The sequence below is a fragment of the Heterodontus francisci genome, unplaced genomic scaffold (assembly GCF_036365525.1).
Source record: "Heterodontus francisci isolate sHetFra1 unplaced genomic scaffold, sHetFra1.hap1 HAP1_SCAFFOLD_152, whole genome shotgun sequence".
Classification (NCBI taxonomy): Eukaryota; Metazoa; Chordata; class Chondrichthyes; order Heterodontiformes; family Heterodontidae; genus Heterodontus; species Heterodontus francisci.
Genome location: NW_027141229.1, coordinates 3,351,079 through 3,353,619, shown reverse-complemented (window position 1 = coordinate 3,353,619; position 2,541 = coordinate 3,351,079).

The following is a 2,541-nucleotide window of genomic DNA, read 5'->3' as shown; positions in this document are numbered from 1 at the left end:
ACCTGCACAGTGAATATTCACAAGTTTAAACACAAGGCCCGGGGAATCCTGCACAGTGAATAGTCACAAGTTTCAACACATGGCCCTGGGAATCCTGCACAATGAAGAATCACAAGCTTAAACACAGTGCCCCAGGGGGAAGCCGCACAGTGAATATCTCAAGATTAAACACAGTGCGCGGGAGGAAGCTGCACAGTGAATAGTCACAAGTTTAGACACAGGGCCTGGGGGACCTTGCAAAGTAAATAGTCACAAGATTAAACTGAGGGCTCGGGGGAAGCTTCACAGTGAATAGTCACAAGATTAAACACAGGGCCTGGGAGATCCTGCACAGTGAAAAGCCGCAAGATTAAACACAGTGCCGGGGGCGAAGCTGCACAGTGAATAGTCACAATTTTAAACGCAGTGCCCAGGGGGAACCTGCACAGTGAATATTCACAAGTTTAAACACAGGGCCCGGGAGAACCTGCACAATGAATAGTCGCAAGATGAAACACAGGGCCTGGGGGAACCTGCACAGTGAATAGTCGCAAGATTAAACACAGGGCCGGGAAAAACCTGCACAGTGAATAGTCACAACTTTAAACATAGGGTGCGGGGGGAACCTGCTCAGTGAATAGTCAAATGTTTAAACACAGGGACGGGGAATTCTGCACAGAGAATAGTCACAGGATTAAGCACAAGGCAGGGGGGATGCTGCACCCTGAATAGTCGCAAGATTAAACAGAGATCCCGGGGGATCCTGCACAGTGAATAGTCACAATTTTAAGCTCAGAGCCCAGGGATATCCTGCACAGTGATAAGTCTCAAGTTTAAACACAGGGCCCGGAGGAACCTGCACAGTGAATAATCACAAGTGTAAATTTAGGGCCCGGGGGAACCTTCACAGTGAATAGTCACAAGTGTAAACACAGGGCGCCGGGGGAATCTGCACAGTGAATCGTCATTAGATTAAATTTAGGGCCCGAGCGAATCGGCAGAGTGAATAGTGTCAAGTTTGAACAAAGGGCGCGGGGGGAACTGCACAGTGAACAGTCACAAGATTAAACACAGGGCCCGGGGGTGAAGCTGCACAGTGAATAGTCACAAGATGAATAACAGGGTGCACGAGGAAGCCGCACAGTGAATAGTCATAAGTTTAAACACAGGGCCCGGGAGATCCTGCACAGTGAAAAGTCGCAAGTTTATTCACAGGGCCCGGGAGGAAGCTGCACAGAGAATAGTCACAAGTTTAAACACAGTCCCCAGGGGATTCCGCAATGTGAATAGTCACACGTTTAAACACAGGGCCCGGGGGATCATGCACATTGAATAGTGACAATTTTAAAGACAGGGCCCGGGTGATGCTGCACAGTGAATAGTCACAATTTTAAACGCAGTGCCCAGGGGGAACCAGCACAGTGAATATTCACAAGTTTAAACACAGGGCCCGGGGGATCCTGCACAGTGAATAGTCACAAGTTTAAACACACGCCCCAGGGGGAAACTGCACAGTGAATAGTCGCAAGATTAAACACAGGGTCCGGGGAGAACCTGCACAGTGAATAGTCACAACTTTAAACATAGGGTACAGGGGGAACCTGCCCAGTGAATAGTCAAATGTTTAAACACAGGGACGGGGGATTCTGCACGGACAATAGTCACAGGATTAAGCACAAGGCCAGGGGGGATGCCGCACCCTGAATAGGCGCAAGATGAAACAGAGATCCCGGGGAACCTGCACAGTGAATAGTCACAAGTTTAAACACAGAGCTCAGTGGTATCCTGCACAGTGAATAGTCACAAGATTAAACACAGGGCCTGGGAGATCCTGCACAGTGAAAAGTCGCAAGATTATACACAGTGCCTGGGGCGAAGCTGCACAGTGAATAGTCAAATGTTTAAACACAGGGCCTGGGAGATCCTGCACAGTGAAAAGTCGCTAGATTAAACACAGTGCCTGGGGCGAAGCTGCACAGTGAATAGTCAAATGTTTAAACACAGGGCCCGGGGGACCTTGCACAGTGAATAGTCACAAGATTAAACTGAGGGCCCGGGGGAAGCTTCACAGTGAATATTCACAAGTCGAAACATCGGGCGCCGGGGGAACCTGCACAGTGAATAGTCACAAGATTAAACACAGGGCCTGGGAGATACTGCACAGTGAAAAGTCGCAAGATTAAACACAGTGCCTGGGGCGAAGCTGCACAGAGAATAGTCACAAGTTTAAACACAGTCCCCAGGGGATCCTGCAATGTGAATATTCACAAGTTTAAACACAGGCCCCGGGGGATCCTGCAATGTGAATAGTCACAAGTTTAAACGCAGGGCCCAGGGGGATCCTGCACAGTGAATATTCACAAGTTTAAACACAGGCCCCGGGGGATCCTGTGCAGTGAATAGTCACAAGTTTAAACACAGTGCGTGGGGGGAACCTGCACAGTGAATAGTCGCAAGATTAAACAAAGGGCTGGGGGGAAACTGCACAGTGAATAGTCACAAGATTAAACACAGTGCCTGGGGGAATCTGCACAGTGAATAGTCGCAAGATTAAACACAGGG